This window comes from Sceloporus occidentalis, unplaced genomic scaffold, assembly GCF_023333645.1.
Source record: "Sceloporus occidentalis isolate IW3139 unplaced genomic scaffold, rSceOcc1.0.p SCAF_1, whole genome shotgun sequence".
NCBI lineage: Eukaryota > Metazoa > Chordata > Lepidosauria > Squamata > Phrynosomatidae > Sceloporus > Sceloporus occidentalis.
In genome coordinates, this window is record NW_028316981.1 from 82,879,020 (window position 1) to 82,898,239 (window position 19,220).

General features: G+C 40.4%; 1 protein-coding gene across 5 annotated transcripts in view; it reads left to right on the forward strand.

Moving 5' to 3' along the window:
- Positions 1 to 19,220, forward strand: part of LOC149321733 (transcription factor COE1) — a 483,412-nt gene that overhangs the window by 398,944 nt on the left and 65,248 nt on the right. The window lies entirely within an intron of this gene.

Genomic DNA, 19,220 nt, shown 5'->3' on the forward strand with positions numbered 1-19,220 from the left:
GCCTGTCAGATCTGATAAGTCGGACTCGAAGGGGATGTTGAGATCCCCCAGGACAAGAAGGCTGGGAGACTCCAACACCAGCTCTGAGACCAGCTGTGTCAGCTTGGCCAGGGAGTCTGTTAGCCTATGGAGTGGACGGTATACCAACAGAATCCCCAGACTGTCCCTAGCCTTCAAGGACAGATAAAAGGACAGATCACTTGATGTGATCTGTTTTCCGGATAGGTTCCCTGGTGAAGGTGAAGATAGATTTGTGGACCAGGACCACTCCTCCCCCTCGCCCACTTTCCCTCCCCTGTTCCTTAATGGCATACCCGGCTGGGAGAGCCTTAGCCCAGAGGTGCTTAAGTGGAATCTAGACTGGGCTGAAGGAAAAAAGAAAAAGAAACAGCCAGGGCCAAAGAATTAAAAGCTGCACATAACCACATCTCTTTTTTTTGAAGCCCTTTTGTGATTTGAATTAAAATGTGAGGGGGTCAGGAAACTAATATGAAAGAGGGAAGAATAAGGGCTGGACTACTCAGTTATTCTGATTAGTTCTATAGGTTTATTGGGAAGGGTCTGTTTTCTTTTTTAAATGCCATGTAACACTAACAGGAGCAGGGAAGAGCGATAGAGGCAGCTTTTCCTTCAAAAATCTTATCATTTTTACTTTTGAATGAACAACATACACAGTCCTCCCCTCTCCCAAGCCTAAGGGTGGCACATTCAGCTGAGTTTTCATATTCTTGTCACTTTGACTCTGAGTAGTAGGTAGGCAGAAATTAGGCAGTACAATTGATCACAGCCATTTCCTTTTTGTCAAGATGGAAAGGCAGAAGTTTCAGCAGAAGAATGGCGAGCAAGGTGAAGGCATGCTGCCATCTTTGATCTGCTGCTTCTTCTGTTCTACCCCCCTTCTATTATGACCTCCCTCACACAGCATTATTTTCCATCTGGCCCTGGTCCAAAGCCAAAGTCACAGCACAAAACTAGTTGCATGGTTCTGTCAGTCAGTCCAACTGTTTGGAGAAATAAGAGGAAAGTTCTTATTCAGTCATGCTAACACAGGTCTGTAAAGGAGACAATGACTAAAGATAGCTTGGTAATTTAGGTAAAGTGAAATTGTGTGACTGAGGAAATGTGTAATCATATATGCTGACCTGCATAATAGTTGAAAAGCTTAACAACTATGTCCCAAATATATGGTTTATTTTGACAACAAAGGCTAGCAAAGATTCACCTATGTATTACCTAAAATTATACAGTTATCACATCATACAGCCATATTTTCTTGTTTATATGCTGACTTCTGCGAAAGCACCATGGGTAATAATTAGAAATAAATAATTTAGCAGATGAGATTTTATAAAGAGAATAGGCACAATTTAAGATGGAACAGTGAAAATCAAAGAAAAATTGTCCATGATATGAAAACAGCACCTGATGTAATAAACTGAAATTTTTAGCTTTCTGGAGAAAGATGTTCTTTTAATCTAAACTTTTCTTAACCCTGTAGCTGCCACCACAAGTTATTTGTGACATAATCCTTTTCAGGCTTCCTGAAGGCAAGAGCTACACAACAGTTCCCAGAATTCCCTAGCCCTGAGCCAGGGCAGTTAAAGCAGTCTCAAACTGGATTATTTCTACAGTGTGTTTTGGACCTTTGTTGTGATTGCAGAACTCCCCTAGTGAAGATTGGTTTGGACAATTGTTTCACAGTTTCTTCACCTTTGTTCCTCTTTTTCCATTTTAATAATTTGCTCATACTTTCCTCCAATCTCATTTTATAGATGCTCAGCCATTAACCATGCATGGCTGACAAATGGCTTAACTTAATTTCTTTGGCGGGTTACACACCGCCATAAGGGACATCCTCAGGACGTCCTAAATTTAAAAAGGGGCATCACTTCTTGACTCCCCCAAGCCTAATACGTCCGGAGGATGTACAAGATGGCAGCGCCCCATCTACATGGGGGCCGCCATGATGGCATCATGAACGTGCTGCCATCGTTCCGCGTGAGGGCGCTTAATGCGCCCTTTCATCGGATCAGGAAGGAGCTCCGAAATGATCAGGAAGGAGCTTCCAAATGGCCCCTTTCTCCTCCTCCCCGCCGCTGTGGGGAGTCCTTGGGGCTTGAAGCCCCAAGGACACCCCTTTCCAGGCCTCGGGGAAGGGGCCTTTTGCTGCTTCCCCACGGCCTGGAAAGCGGCGGATCGGGGCCTCAGCGGCTGCCACTCTGGCCGCTGAGGCCCCGATCTGGCGGGGAAAGGGGCGGGTGCAGGCTGCCACTTTTCAGCGGTCTGTAACCCGCCTTTGTGTCATGGCAAAGTTTATTCTGACTTTCCCAAACTTTGGCTATTTCACAATCCCATATATATATATATTTTCACACATACATACATGCATACACACACAAGGATGAGTACCAGGATGATGAAGGATAAACTGAAGAAGTAGTGTCACTGCAGAAACACCATAAGACATGAATACATATGATTAAGCATTATTCACATCATGGTACACATTTGGTGCACTGCAGAGCATTTTTAGTTGTTTTTAGCACTTGAGGTAGTTGGACTGAGATGTTGCCTAGTGCTGATGCAGTAGAGTGTAATGCTGCCAGTGGTCCACATTTGCTTTTAGCTAGGGACTAAAAGGCCTTTGGCATCTTAGGGGTGAAACAGACTGTCCCTTTGTGCCAGCTTGGAAGTGGTGTCAAAGTGTGGCGCTTAGACTCTACACTGAATTTCTGAGTTCAAATGACTACACTCAGTATCTTGTTCCAAATATATTTATTTAAGATAGATCATATATTACAGCAATATCAATAGCAAGTACATTTCTGTAGTGCTTATCAGTGCACTTAAACTCTCCCTAAGTGGTTTACAATGTGTAAGCTAATTGCCCCCAACAAGCTGGGTACTGATTTTAGCCACCTTGGAAGGATGCCAGCTTGGAAGGATGAGTCAACCCTGGAACCCCTGGCAGGGATTGAACTCACAACTTTGTGGCTTGTAAGTCAGTGGCTGCAGTACCGACATTTAACCACTGCACCACCATGGCTACCTCAAAATAATATATTTCTAAACAACAACAACAACAAAATACAAACAAACAACTGGGACTCAAAATAGTTCACATCAAGATTGATTAAAAAGGCAACCCCCCCCCCCCCAAGAACATAGAAATACAATCAAAAATATACATGAAAACACAACTGAATTAAAAACAATGGAAAAACACAGAAGTAAAAAAGTAAAGCATTTACATTTTAAAAGCTCTCTTCTCATCAAGGTCAATTACAATAAACAAAATTAAAAGATCTTTGTCTGGCAGTAGAAAGACAACAGAGAGTGAAATCTACTGTACATACTTGTTTGTAAGATGAAAACGTTTTGACCAATAAACAGCCCCAAAAGCCTGGCTTGACTTGTACATGAGTTAGTGATGGAATAGGGACCCAGTGCAAAGGCAGTGACAAGAGACAGAGGCAAGAAGCCCCTCTTGGCATGGCAGGGCAGAGAAGCAGCACTCCCTCCCCATTACCCCTCCTTTGCCCAAAGTGGAGAACGAAAGGCAGTTCTCCCTCTTTCCCTCTTCTTTTTTGGCCTGAGAAGCATTTAGCAACAGGGGGGGAACCCAAATAATGTAACATGCCCACCATTTTGGGCACTTGAGGTGGAGCAGCAGCAGCCATTTTTAATAGGGGTTTACTGTATGAGCTTCATGAAAGTTGGCTGTCTCCCTGCAGAGAGGTGAGTCCCTATTAAAAAGGTTACCACAGTCTCTTTGCAGAGAGGCTCATACAGTAAGCCCCTATTAAAAATAGCCACCATCACTCCAGTCCACCTCAAACATCCCAAATGATGGGTGCACCACATTCTTCATGCTCCCTATGTTGCTGCTGAATATTACTTGGTACAAAAAAGAAGGTGAGGAGGGAGAGAGAACTGCCCTTCCTTCTCTAGTTTGGGCAAAAGAGGGAAAATGGAGTGGGAGTGCTGCTACCACACCAAGAGAGGCTTCTTGCTTCTCTGTGTTGTTATTGTCTTTGTGCTCAGTCCCTAATAGAGGCAAGCTGCTTTCCTTGCTCTTCTTGCCCCCCCCCCTTTAAAGCTGCATTTTCATTCTTTTCCCCTGTTTATATTTTCCTTTCCATATCTATATTTATATAGATATAGGGATTTTAAAATCAGCAATATCACTTACACACACACCCCTAGTTGTAACTCCTCAGATCAACAGATCATCTCTTTCTCTTTAGCTCTTCCTAAGTATGTTCCCTCTATGCTTTTTTAAAAGGACAGGAAAATATTTATTTGTTACATGCCCCTAAGTTTTACTCTCAGCTTTACACAAATCATAGCAAGATATGTACTTTTGGCCCCCTAAACCTGCCCTGAACTTACACATAAATATATACAATATTTTTAAAATAACTTTGCCTCATTTGTAAAATATTGTAGGATATGCCTTACCCTAAATAGTTGGCGAAGGTAGAACTGAAAGTTATTCTAGCCTCAGGAATATTTCCTGCCAGACTGGAAAAAACAAAACCCTAACCTAACATTTTGCTATTCTTCCTCAGAATGTACATCCAGGCTCTGATTCTCTTTCTAAATTAAAAACTGAATCTGATGACAGGCATTTCTTACTATAAATGTTTCAGACAAGCTGGTGTAACTATTTTTCCTTCATTTACATTTCATCAAATTATACTTTATTTGCAATACATAGAAATGAGAACTCTGCAATAAATCAAATATTTCCTCACCAAGGCCTCAGTTGAACCAGAAGATAGGCTGTTTTTATGTGCATGTATGTAGATTGTTGCAGAAATCATCAAAGTGAGAAAATACTGTGATGGCAAATGCTTATGTGCCACTGTGTAAGTTTTGTTGTCAGTAGTCCATCCCACATTTGTATTATTGTATTAGTAATTGCATGATTTAGCAATCAGCATTTGTAGCCTTTTTAAAGAGCTTTGCCAGTGGAAAGAGGTTTACTGTGTTGCATCAAAAACAACTGTCATATGATACCTTAAAGACTAACAAATTTTATATGGAATTCATTTCTGTGGCGTGGGCTCCACTACATTAAGGCAGTGCTATAAAGCAATTTTTTCCCTACAGTACTTGGATTGCTGGTTCACTCACTCTGTTGTGGATATTAGCAGGCCAAATATTGGTTATCTTGAACATCCAGTTTATCCAAATTATTCCTTATCCCTATCTTAGAAGAATTGACTGCAGTTATTTATACGTCCTGCTGTATTTTCTCCAAAGGCTGTTGGAAGGGTAAAGGTTATCGTAATTGTTGTGATTTATCCGTAGTTGCCAATTTAGAAAGTGGCAAATATAAGGAGAGAAATAGAAACAATAATTCCTTCTCAAGTCTGATCTCTTTATGTAGAAGAAACGAGAGAGGAGGCACTGTAAAGGCTGGCCTATTGCCAGTTGTTTCCACAGCAGGGCACATCTCTGTAGTTTGGGATCATATTCAGGGGTAGATGTGCTGGTCATATAACAAAGAACAATAAAGGTATCATTGGCGGGTTACAGACCGCCATTTAGTACGTATAGAATACGTACTAGGGTTAGGAAGGGGCGGTGCTTCCGCACCCCCCTAACCCTAGTACGTATTCAATACGTACAAGATGGCAGCACCCTGTTCATACGGGCGCTGCCATCTTGACGTATCGGACGCTGAGCGTCCGTACGCATCACGGGCGTTGTGACGTAGTGAGTGCGCCCCTGGCGCCTCGCTATGTCACAAACGCGACTCAAAAAGAAGCTCCATTTTGGAGCTTCTTTATGGGTCCGCACGGGAGCCGCGCCGTGTGGAGGCTCCGGCTCCCCCGCGGACCAACCGGCGGTGGCGGCAGACCGCCGCAAAGCAGCGGTCTGTAACCCGCCAATGTTTTGTGGATTTTGGATGTTATTAAGGTTAGGATCTTCATTCTTTTTAAAAACCACCTATACTAAATAATATTGTCTTTTCTTCCTCTGACCACTCCATCCTCACATTTCTTAAGTTTTATTACAGAAATTTCAAGCATTGGCAGTTGCAGAACATCTGCTTTGTTTCTGTCATTCAAGGGAGAGCTGCCAGAAGACTTTGTGTGCATGCTGTGGTGATCCCAGAAGCATTGCCCTCAGTCTGAAATGGCTTGGTGTGGCTTTATATAGCCAGATTGACCATGCTACATTCTTGGATGGCAAATACTGTATCACCCACTCCACACTATTTTTGAATAGGATATCATTTCGCTTAGACCCATTTTATAATGTTGTTTTAGTATGAAGAGGATGTATAGTCAATAGAATCACCTGTTTATCTAAATACAGTCTCCGCTTTTTAATTTTTTTTTGTATTAGAAACATACATTGCAATTGGGGAAACAGATGGCACAGTTTCAAGAAGTTCAAATACTATTAGACTTGAAAAATTATGGACTATTTCATACTTTCTGTGTCATTGTCCATTGAGTTCTAGGTCAGTTCTTTGGAGAGAGATTTAGTTCTGGTTGTAAACATCAAGGGATAACTGATGTGAAGTCGAAGGCTTTCACAGCTGGCATCCATAGTTTTTTTGGAGTTTTTCAGGTTATGTGGTCATGTTCTGGAAGAGTTTATTCCTGACATTTTGCCAGCATCCGTGGCTGGCATCTTCAGAGAATGCTGGCATGGAAGTGAGTGGGGTATATATACTGTGTGACCTTTGGCTGAGAGGAAGTGATTTACATGTTAATCTGTGTGTTGGTCTGTTGTTGAATGGTGTCTATTTAAATAGTGATCCATTGTCTACTGAGAAGCCCCCCTGATCCTGGGTGGTTTTCATTTGCACTTGCTGGGTCTTGATTTTGGTGTTTTTCAAGACTGGTAGCCATACTTTGTTTACTTTCAGGGTTTTTTCTTTCTCATTGAAGTTGTCTAGGTTTTTGTTGATTTCAATGGCTTCCCTGTGCATTCTGACCTGATAGTTGTTGGCATGGTCCAGAATTTCAGTGTTTTCAAACAGCATTTTATGCCCAGGGTGGTTTATAATGTGTTCTGCTACTGCTGATTTTTGTGGCTGATCCAGTCTGCAGTGTCTCTCGTGTTCCTTGATTTGTGTTTGGATGCTGCATTTGGTGCTCCCTATATAGACTTATCTGCAGCTGTACAGTATGTGGTAAACTCCTGCAGCCATGAGAGGGTCTCTCCTGTACTTTACTGAGTGGAGCATTTGCTGGATTTTCTTGGCCGTTTGTAGATCATTTGGAGGTTGTGTTTCCTCACCAATTTCCATATTCTGTCTATGATTCCTTTGATGTATGGGAAAAAATACTTTCCCTTTGGGTGGTTGTTTGTCTTCACTCCTCTGGGTCTGAGCTGGTGCTTCAATTCATCTTCCAGGAAGTGGGGTTCAGAGATACATTTTGCCTGGTCTACCATTGTTTTTATCGTGCTTCTTTTTTGTCCTGGGTGATGATTGGAGTTCTTCTGTAGGTTTCTGTCCATGTGTGTAGGTTTTCTGTATACTGTGTTGCTCAAATGTTGGTTCTGTTTGCAGATGACCAGGACATCCAAGAATGGCAATGTTCCTTCCTTTTCTTTTTCCATAGTGAATTGGATGTTCATGTGGATGTTTTTCAGATTGTTCAGAAACACAGTCAGATCTTCTTCTCTGTGACTCCAAATGGTGAAAGTGTCATCCACATATTGCAACTATGTTGTGGGCTTTTTTTTTTTTTTTTTTTTTTTTGGTGCTGTTTCCAGGGTTTGCTTTTCAAAGTGTTCCATGCAAAGGTTTGCTGTCACAGGGCTCAGAGGGCTTCCCATCTCTGTGCTCTAAGAATCCATTGTCCCCCTGGAAGTACCTTGTGGTGAGGCAATGTTCGAACAGGGCTGTGATGTCTTCTGGAAAAATGAGTGCCATAGTGTCCATTATGGGGACTTTGATGAACAAGGAGGCCACATGAAAGCTGATTAGTATGTTTCTGGCTTTGAGTTCTAGGTTGTTGATTTTTTTTCTATGAAGTGAGCTGAGTCCTTGATGTAGTAGGCGTTTGCCCTATATGCATTTGTAATTGTGTGGCCAGAAATGATGTGGGGGATCCAATGGTGCTCACTACAGGTTGGAGTGAAATGGAATCCTTGTGGATCTTAGGAGGTCCATACAGTCTTGGTGAGAGAGCATCAGATTTGCATAAACTTTGGTGTGTGGTTGGCTGAATTAAGGAGTTTTTGATCAAGGTATTCATTTTCCTGGTGATTTTGTTGGCTGGGTCTTGTTTCAGTTTTTTGTATATTGAAGAATACAGAAGTTCCTTGATTTTTTTGTTTATATTATCCTGTTTCCATGATTACTATGGCACTGCCTTTGTCTGATAGGAGAATGATTATTTCTGGAGTCACAAAAGGCAACCTTGCGCATGAAAAAGTGCCAATTTTGTGATAGTGTTTTTTGTGTGAAAATTTGTTTTTTTTCCCCACCAAAACCACATTGTACTGCAAACCCCCTTTTCCAAACAGCTGTCTTTTGCATGGTTTTCCTTTGCATTTTCCTTTGTTTTCTTGTATCTTGTTGAAGAGATATTTAGGTTCCCCCCCCCCCCATTTTTGCTGTCATCTTCTATTTCTCTGCATTCATAACAATCATAGTAATTTTGCTTATCTCTGTGCACTAGTCATTAGGCAGGTTAATTCAGGGGTCTATCTCTGTCACCTTTTGCTTTTACTTCTTTCCTTAATTGCTTGGAAAGTTTCTTGTGTCCAACCCTAAAGCTTATTTTTCATTTTGGTTGTAAATAGTGTTTTTCCGCCAGTACTGTATGAGCATGTATAATTTCATTGATGCATTGAAATGTTCTTTATATTGCCTGTATCCATCTCTGAACTCCATGCCCACCCTTACTAAAGTTAGAGCTAGACTTCAAACATGTGGACAAGCTTAGAATAGGTTATGATCCTCTGCCACATGCAGCCAGGTTTAGATGGTTCAGCAAGCAGGTGCACACAGGAAGTGGCAACTAATACTGTTTTCTTTGTCAATTTATCTAGCATCATCAATATACAAATGCCTGTACAAAAACAATGCAATAAAAACTCCTTTCCCTGTCAAAGGCTTACAGTTGAAATATCCAGAAGGAAGTACAGGCTATGCATCAGAACATCACTGTGTGGATCCAGGGACGTAGTTAAGGGGGGGGGGGGGTTCAGGGGTCCGGACCCCCCCCTTCCAGGAGAGAAAAGGGCCCTTGTTGGAGTGTGCGCGTGCACGCGCACAGCCCCAAAGAAATGCTGGGGACGGAGAGTGCCAGTCTTGCTCTCCTCTAGGCTTCAGGAGTAGCAGAAGTGGCGCTCTCCCTGGCGTTTGTTTGGGGCTGTGCCCGTGCACGCGCACGCTCCAACAAGCACCCTTTCCTCTCCTCCCGGCCCTGGCAAAGCCAGGAGGAGCGCATGTGCCGCCCCTAAACTTTTTGCGGGGCTTGAGGGGGAGGAGCCAAAAGGCCCTGGAGGAGAGGGAGGGAGGGACAAGAGGCTGCATCAAGCTGCATCCACACTCAAGAAATAACCAGGTTTGGCAGCGACTTAACTCTTTTGTGGCTCATGGCTATGGAATTCTGGGAGTATGTTCTGTGGTCCAGATATTGAGGCTTGGCTCTATTCTGGCTCATTGCTATGGAATTCTGGGAGTTGGAATATGTTCTGGGGTCCAGATATCAAGGCTTGGCTCTATTCTGGCTCATTGCTATGGAATTCTGGGAGTTAGAATATGTTCTGGGGTCCAGATATCAAGGCTTGGCTCTTTTCTGGCTCATGGCTATAGGACACATCATACATTTCAGACTTCTGCCTAGAAGGAATTTCAAAAGTCCTCATTTTTTGTAAGATGAGCAGATGTCCTCCTTTTATAGGATGTGTCCTATGTTTCAACCTTCTGTCCTGGATGAATGTAAAAATGTCTTCCATTTTTGGTAGGATAACACACGTCCTCCTTTATCCAGGATACGGCACACATTTCTGCCCAGGAGGAATTTCAAAACATCCTACTTTGCCAGCCTTTCCTTGAAGCTGAGAGTGTGTGACTTCCTTGCCTAGTGGGTCTTCTTGGTTTGTTCAGAGAGTCTGCTTTTGGTGACTTGGGTGTGTGCGAGTGTGTGCCTTCAAGAGGTTTTCTTGGGAGGTTTGTTCAGAGAGGGTTTGACTTTGCCATCCTCTGAGGCTGAGAGAATGTGACTTGCCCAATGGTTTTTGGGGATTTGCCTTCACCTTCCCTTAAGGCTGAGAGAGTGTGACAAGCGCTGTGATGTCCCTTATACGCTGCACAATTTGGACATGATGCATAAGCCATGTCATCGACACGTACCCCATGTAAGATATTTAGCCTTCTCTGTTGGAGAGAATCAGATTTTCATTGAATCCTGGTCTCCAGAGTCATAGAATCCTAGAGTTGGAAGAGACTGCAAGGGCCACCCAGTCCAACTCCTTTATTCTGCCATGCAGGAACTCTCAATCAAAACATCCCCATTGACAGATGGCCATCCAGCCTCTGCTTAAAGACCTCCAAAGAAGGAGACTCTGCTGCACTCCGAGGAAGGAGTGTGTTCCACTGTAGAACAGCCCTTACTCTCAGGAAGTTCCTCCTAGTCTAACACACAAAGCTATATCCCAACTTCCTATCCAGGAAGAATGTCAAAATGTTCTCCATTTTGAGCATGACTGAGAAACATGAATTTATATTGTTTTTTATTAATGTTTTTGGCTTTTAGTTGGTGTGTTCTCCATTTTTGAACATCCTACAATTTGTCCTACATTTTGTCGTGCATCATGTCCTACATTTTTCCTACATTTTGTGTCTTGGGGGGGCTCTTAGCATCTCAAAATGGTGGCACTTAGTCTGGACCCCCCCCCCTTCCCAAAATCCTGGCTACGTCCCTGGTGGATCTAATACCTGTGAAGGCAGCAGAAAACCATGGGCCATCATTAGAATCATCTTTAAATTAGCTTTTTTAACTACTTCTTATAATGCTTTGCATTTTAAATATTTAAAAATGGTTATATTGGTTTTTTTGTTTTTATTGTCTTATTGATCACTTTGATTTGTTGGCCGCTATGATGGTTTTTAGCAGAAAAACTATAAAAAATAGTAATTACACTAAATTTTAGTATACCCTTCTCTTAAAAATATATTATATCAATACTATGAAATTATAAAAAGAAAGTAAGGTATATTATTGATATCCAAACTTCTAAGCTCATTGAAAAAGGTCATAATTGGGGTTGTCGGAATACCTTCCCTCTCTCTACCTTATCATTTTTCAACCCAATTATATATATGGTTCCCTGTTTTGGTTCAAAAATGCATAGCTATAACTTTACCACATATTTTATGCACAGTTGTTGATGATTTGTATCAAAATCTGTCAACTGCTTTGTTTGTAAAAATGTTGTTGTCATGAGGTGTAGCAATAGCAATAGCAGGTACATTTCTATACCGTTTATCAGTGCAGTTAAGCACTCCCTAAGCAGTTTACAAAGTGTAAGCTAATTGCCCCCAACAATCTGGATACACATTTTAGCGACCTCAGAAGGATGCAAGCCTGAGTCGAACTTGAGCCCTTTCGCTGGTATTGAACTCGCAACCTTGTGGTTTTGAGTGAGTGGCTGCAGTACAGGCATTTAACCACTGCGCCACCAGGGCTCTTACATAAGCTCTGTTTGTAGTTTTGCGTGACAGCCCTTTCCCACATACAAGCCAGTCCCTCATATAGCTTGATGAACATACATGTCTGAATTATCCCTCTGCACCAGTGTAAAATAAGAACTGTAAATGGTAATGGAAAGGATGTCTGCCTACCTTTTTGAATTGAACATAATTATAGGAGGTCCCTAGGTGTGAAATCCATGATTGTATGCAGTGACAAACCTCTCATTGACTTCAGCCCTGGTGAAGATCTGTTTATTGATTTTAAATTCCACTGTTTGTGAAACAGGCTAATTAATGAAGTAAAAGATCATATTTTAAGTTCAAAAGTGTTCTCCCCACAGTTTCTGTGTCACAGTGAATACAGAAATACCTCAATAAGAAGTCATCCCTAAGGAAGCTTTTTAGTACAAATATGTCTCTTCTTGAAATGCCGCACTCTGAAAATCCACTTACCAAAAGCCCTAGAGCATAAGTCATTCTTGATATTTAGACAGAATAACTTCCTTTCCTTAGTTTCTTCAAAAGTGTAACAGATAAGGACTATCTATCAGTAAGTGTTTTTACACACATTTGATAGTGTAAAAGGTATCACTGCAAACTTCAGCACTCAAAAATATTAGTTGGATTTTAAAGAAATTCCCTGAGGACTTTGCCTCCATAAAATAAAAAAAGTATTTTGGCTATCTTTTAAAAAAGATAACCCAGCTTCTCTGTAGTTTAAGCTACTTAAGGAACAATGTTTTGGAAAGGAAACAGGATTTACTATCCCAAATGAGACCATTGGACCAGCTCATCTAGAGATGTGGTTTAGACAACCAGGCAATTTCTGACACTGTGGAGGAAAAAGGGGGGGAGGAGGGAATCCAGTAAATAAAACAAATGTTTCTCATCAGCTATAGACTGCTGCTGAAATGGAAGACAACACCATTCTTGTCGTCCCCCCCCCCCCCCAAACCTCTATGCCTTGAAACAAAAAGTAGAAAACACACTTTTGTTTTGCTACCCAGGAAGTAACTAAGAACTCTTGCCTGTACCCTATGCTCATTAATGTTTATATACTTTCCATTTGAGAGTTTTGAATGTTGTATTGTATTTCTTTTAGGGTGGCAACATTAATCAATTAATTAATCTATTAAATTGAGCAATCAAAGTAATTAACATCATTTCAATTAAAATGGAGAAATTAATTAGGCATTAACACACACACACAGCATCCCCAGCCAAATAGGGCAGTGCCCGTGGTCTCCAGCATGGGTGAAAGAATAATTGTAGGAATATGAGTCCTTATTTGGTGGAACAAGAAAGTGATGGGGCAGGGGATGGCAGCCTTTTCCAGCTTCCGTCAATCTGGTGCTACAGAGGGAAAATTGTAACCATGAAAGGAGCCATGAATATAATTTTCTTGTGATGGAGTCACGGCTCCTAACAGAAGGAAACCTGGTATCTATTGAGAAGTGCAGAAGATGCAGAGAGCATGGGTAACTGTGTGGAAAAAGGATATTAATTTAGCTTCATCCTTCATTCTCCCACTTATCCTCATGTATGACCACTCTTTGGTAACCAAACTGTGGGAAAAACCTGCTTAATATCTTCTTCTAATGGGAAAAGCTTGAGGAAATGTACTTTTTAGACATCTCCCATAACCCCAGAAGTCTGGATGTTGTCCAAAAACATTAAAAATTTGGTTTTGCATTAGGATGAGTGGTAGGGTGGAGAATGAGAGTCAGTGCGTATTCTTCCTCTCCCACATATGCTCAAGGGGATGTGAGCACCACCTATTTAAATGAAGCAGGAGGGGAGAGGGTTAAACTCTACTGATCTAGCTGGTGGCTAGTGTTGATTGTCAGTATCTTGTATCAGACGCTGTGATCCAACAGGCATTGTACCTCATTATTAACAGGGCATATTGTGTAAGGTGTAGAGGTATTCCAACATGAAGCAGATGGCTGAAATTCTTTGTCCTTTGGATCTTATCCTCAGAACTATCAAATGGAAGAACAAGTCTGTGCTCACAAAGAGTGAGAATTCACAATGTAAAATATTTTTCTATCTGAAATTTGACATGCTCTCAACAATTTAAATCTTTGAGTTCATGCTGAAAATTTACCTATTTCTACAGGCCTTCCCTGTGTTGTTCAAACTATCTTCTTTTTCATGAATAACTTAATATTATCTTTTATTTTTGTGCATTAGTTATACACATATGTATTATTATTGTGTGCATCACTTTGATCAGTTTATTAATAATTGTAAGTAAAGGAGTGATACAAATATGCCTTACAGTTGCATCAGATCCAGCACTGAAGAGATCAGAGAGGCAACTCAACAAGATGGGTGAGAAAAGTGAAGAATATTGAAGGCCCCAGATTATAATCTCTGTAGGATATTTTAGAGATTCAGCATTCATTTTATTATCATCAGTTTTCTCTGGCACATAAATTGGTTTGTTCTCAGTATTAGCTCTAAAACAGTTTAAACCTCAAATGTGCTACAAGATCTCTCTACATACTCATTCTACAGACTAACATGGCTATATCTTTGAGAGCAAAACAATTTGTCAGTAAATTATTTCCAATTAATTTCCTTGACATAAATTCATGTTTTCCAATAATGAAGGTATGTTACTGTTGTTAATTTGTGGAGGATGACATCACTTTTGTGTACAGTAATTGTAATTTTAGTTTCTTTTATAGTTAGAGGGATATAGTTACAGGGTTATGACAGATGAGGGTTATCACATGGTTCAAGCACTTCCTCATGTTCTCTTGATGATGTTCATGTGGTAGCATGATATATGGGAACAGAGAGTGTTTTGTACCACTACAACAGTTAGATTGTATTTTTGAAAGGTGTTAAAAGTAGCTAGTTACTTGTGTGAAACAGGAAAATAGAAATAACTTATGAACAACTGTTATTATAATGGTAATTACAACTGTAGCTAAATACATTTTCAAGCTCTGATTTAGCAGGCTCTGTTATTATTTATGCAGCACATCAATATACATGGTGCTTTACAAAAGAATAAAAACATACACCCCATTTAAAGACAGTATTCAGGAATTAGCTGATGTTCAAAAATAATAAATGAAGGACCAAAAAAACTTGGATTGGGTTAATGTATAGTTAAAAATGGATTTTGAGTCAGGCTATAATGAAAAATGAAGTGCTAAAGATGGGGGAAGAAAAATCAAGTGGAGTTTCAGAAGTCAGAAGCCTGAAAAAGAATGCTCTGAAAGGATAGGCTGCTAATGAAAATGAGTGTCTTCATCAAATCAGTGGGACAGAAAGTTAATCTTAGTGGAAGAATGCTGACTAGATACCAGGGCACTGAGGGCCTCTACAGATGGGTGGCTCAACACTGCCCCTTTGAATCCAGGATGGAGGCTGCAGCAACCACACACCATGGCCTCCTGAAGGAGCAAAAGTCATTTGGACACTGCACCCGCCATGCATCATCATAGCATGTGCTGTGTGGCTGGGCGCACACCATGATGGTGGCCGGGCAGCGCGGTAAGGGCTTTGAGCATGTGAATGCTCAGCCCTCACTGCGCGTACAGGCCGACACAAAGTGCCGGTCTGTACCGCCCCTAAGAACTGTGACATACCGGCCAGAAGGGGTGGTTTGAAGCCATCGCCGAAGATACCTTGGGACTGCACCAAACACACATCATGGTCCCAAAAGCACTCTTTGCTGCTGGCCCAGGTAGAAGCGGAAAATATCCACACCTGTGTTTGGGCTGCCATAGGTGGTGCCGGCAGAACTTCCAGACACTCCAGCAGCATGCGGTGTCAAAACACCATGCCCCCAGAGCATCTTTAAGCTGCCCTGTAGGGTTGGCTGGGCGGCTTCGGGGCATCTTAGGGTATGCGGTGTCAAAATGCTGCACCCCCCCAAGCTGCTCTGTTTAGGCCCTAAGATAGGTTTATGGAGCACTAGTCAATAAAAGAGTAAAATAAATGAGAAAATAGTTCAGACATGAATAAAGGCATTTCACAAGGTAGCAAACAGGAAAGGTTTGCTTCTGGCAATATTTTTTTTAAAAATAATATAATTCAGTTACAGGAATGAAAGGCGAAGGAGATTCTCTGCTTAAAACCCTTTGGAGGTTTTAAACAAAGGCTTGATGGCCATCTGTCAGGAAGTGCTTTGCTTGTATCTTCCTGCATGGCAGGGGCCCGGACTGGGTGGCCCTTGGGGTCTCTTCCAACTCAATGATTCTATGAGAGTCAAAAATAAAACCAAGACTATTTGCCTTCTTCATAGGCTGAAGAAGAACATTATTAACGGTAATAGTCAACATTGAAGGTAGTGGAGAAAAAATAAGCAATTCTGTTTTTGCTACATTGTTTCATTAGGGCCAGCATATTGAGTAAGTGGAACAATTGGTGCCAGATAGTTTATGGAAGAATAGTAGGTCATTGGCTTCACGGAGAAGATTCCATAGTTTCTGTACTTCACATTTCATGTTAAAAGATTCATAATAGCAGATCTGTCAGATACCCCTGTGTCCTAGAGTGCTACTTGAAGTAAGCAAAATCATTTTAGATGAACAGATAGTGTGACTTGGTATCCAAATGTGTGACTTAGTGTTCCTGTACAACTCTCTGATTGTAAATAAACAAATACTCCCCCCCCCCATAAAGCCTACTGATATTATGCATGCTTTTTCTTGAACCCCATTGTGGGAGAAAGGTAGAATATAAATCCTTGAAATAAATAAAAATAAATAAAATGTTCTTATTGGTATTATTTGTGCTTTTCAGGCATGGAGATTAGTTTGTCCATCATAGCTCATTAGATTCAATTTTTCCATCTAATTTCCCTTTACTAATTATCTAATTTCATAAAAATAGATTTCCCATTTCATCGGGGATTCATATATTGGCCATAAGAAATGGCTTTTTGTTAACTTCTCAATGGGCTAACTGGTATTGCTGGGTATGTATTTAGATTTTTTTTGAGTTTATGATCAGTTATAAAAGTTTAAAGGACCACTTCATCTTTAAGCAGTCTTGTGGAAAGTATTTTTTTAGCTTAACTCAGAGCTCTCCCCTACTGTGAGACATAAGGTGCTTGTAGGCTTGTTCTTGGAGAGTAATAAGTATTGTTGTTAAGCAATTGTGGTGTTGAAATTCAGCTCCACTATGTCTGCCAGTATTTATCTAAAATACTTTCCCCGGTGCGTGTTGGAGTTCCAGTAAACCGTGTCTTATTGTGCGACCTTTTCATTTTCCAGTGAAAAGGGATCAGCTCGTCAGATAAAAGCTACAAGCTGGAGTACAGGAAAAATGCGTGCTCAGAAAATCCGAGCATGATTGAAAACAAGATGTGTTAAATCAATGCAGTTTATCGCCTGCCTATTCCTGGCAATTGCTGTTCTAAGCTCATTCTGAGCACACACCGGATGATAAAAGTAGAGTGTCACAGTGCTCACCAGGGTGTGAGGGCAGGGAAACATGTTTATCAGACAGGTTGCTATGATTTCCCCCTCCCAATAACAGTTATTGTCAAAACTCTTTGGGGCATAAGCTGAACAATTATAGGAGACGGTAATATTGTGGGCATTGAATTTAGAAACTCCTGAAACCTCTAGAATTATACTTTCTTCCCCACCCTCTAAAGACTGGGAAGATAATACAGTATATATATATTCTTAGTGTCCACCCATGATCACTCCAAAAACATTATCCTTTCTTTCCCTCTTTGGTATCTAACCTGCTAATTGATTCTGATGTCTAAATTAAAATTAATGTTCGAAAATAAATAACTTGTAGAATCCAAGAGACTATTTTTTGCCATTAATATCCAATAGCAAAATGTTCTCCATATTTGTATCCAAATGGGATTTATATTAATATTTATACATTATTTAATTATAAGAGTAGTCATAAGTATTACTGATTTTTGAATCTGCTCTTATGTTCCACTTATGTATTTGTTGTTTTAGAATATTTTGTCACAGTAGGTCAGGACTGAGCAAATATATTTTGACCACACTGTAAAACTTCGGGCTGGATCCAAATGTGTACATGTGCAATCAAATAGTCACCTGTTGTGCAGTTTAGTTATTTCTTTGGACAGGGATACCAAATCTAGCCTGTTCCCTACTCCTACTGAGTTATTGATTATCATGAATCATGATACTTGTATCATGATTATCATGCTACACATCAGATAGTCCCAGCAACTGGATCATGGATGAAACCAATCACCATAATCATGGTCCATTTCAATGTTCATACAATAAGATCCCATTGTATGAATGTGAATCAGACTTAGGCCACATCTGCACTGCAGAAATAATGCTGTTTGAAACAACTTTAACTGCCATGGCTCATTACTATGGAATTCTGGGATTTGTAGTTTGTTGTGGCCCTAGAGCTCTCTGAGAGAGAAGGCTAATTGTGGCATAAAACTACAAATCCCAGAATTCCATAGCATTGAGCCACGAAAGTTAAAGCAGTGTGGATACAGCCCTTGATTTCTTGAACCTAGGAGGAAAGAGTAAGCAATTGATTATTCCAGTTTGCAAATGTTTGCTAACAAATCCTGTAAAGAAAAGGGATACCTTGTTGGGTGAGGATATCTGCTGACTTCCTTGGCATTATGTCATCTCATTTATATTGCAGTGCATCTCATTCATATGATATTATGTGCGTATAATATTTCATTCAATTATGTGTAAAATTAGGATATTTATATACATAGAAGTTTACACTGAGGGTTTATTTATTTAGTTAATTTATAATCTGCCTTTCTCTTCAGATTTTAATTCCATAAAATTCCATATTTTAATCAACAATAGAATTTTATTACACTTTGAAATAAATTCTCTGAAAGACATGTTTCTGCTTAGGTTACTTTAGCGTCACAACTGTCTTCATTTTTCATTTTGGATTTTAAATAAAGAGATTCTGAGATCTGAGTATTTTGAATGAATTTGTCTAATTACAAATACCATAATTAATCTTAAAATTCATTTGAAGAGTATCTTGTTCCCTGACACTAGCCAATCTATTATTTAATTAGAGTTGTTCATATATGTTAAATTACATAACTTCTTTAGGGGGTTGTGTGTATGTGTGTGTGTGTTTAAAAAAGTCTTCCATGGATATAAAGAATTATTTTTTCACAGATAACAGCCTGCTGTGGTTGTTGGCCTCTTGGTCCACCCCTGGATAGGAAATAGTAGAGAAAATGATAGGAAGACTACACTAGTGCCGTGACAGAGAAAAGTGGATTTCTTTGTTATATTAAATTATGCCCAAATCATTCAGAGAACAGCCTGAAGAGGCCTCATTTCTGTTTGGGATACACTATGGACTGGCTCATGTAGGCCAATCTCTAATCCCATATAGGCTAATTTCTAGCCACCTTGAGCACTGTGTCAGAAGGAAGGTTGGCTATAAATTGAATAAATAAGTAAGTAAATACGTAATAGAGAAGTATATGTATAATGGAAATTATGATCATGGATATATATCCCTGAAGGAGCTCCAGTGGGTAGTCTCTGGAAATCTGAACAAACTCCCTCCGAGTGTA